Below are 237 nucleotides of genomic sequence, written 5' to 3'. Positions count from 1 at the left end.
ACACTTTTGTAGATACAAAAAAAATTTAAGAATTTCTTACAATATTTTCCTTCTCAAGAGTCACTCGTCCATCCGCCGTTTTCTTTGACACATTTATTATGGCGGGAAGAACAAAACTATTTTCCCTCTGAAATTTCTTTTCCTAAGTGTTCTTGTGAATAAAATATCTGAAACTTTACTTTTTATCCGCCTGGGAAACTTCTGCAAATAAAAGAAAGTATATTTCCTAGATTTCCT

This window comes from Penaeus monodon, chromosome 27 (assembly GCF_015228065.2).
Source record: "Penaeus monodon isolate SGIC_2016 chromosome 27, NSTDA_Pmon_1, whole genome shotgun sequence".
Classification (NCBI taxonomy): domain Eukaryota; kingdom Metazoa; phylum Arthropoda; class Malacostraca; order Decapoda; family Penaeidae; genus Penaeus; species Penaeus monodon.
The sequence above is the reverse complement of the archived record's forward strand: the minus strand, read 5'-3'. Positions refer to the sequence as shown.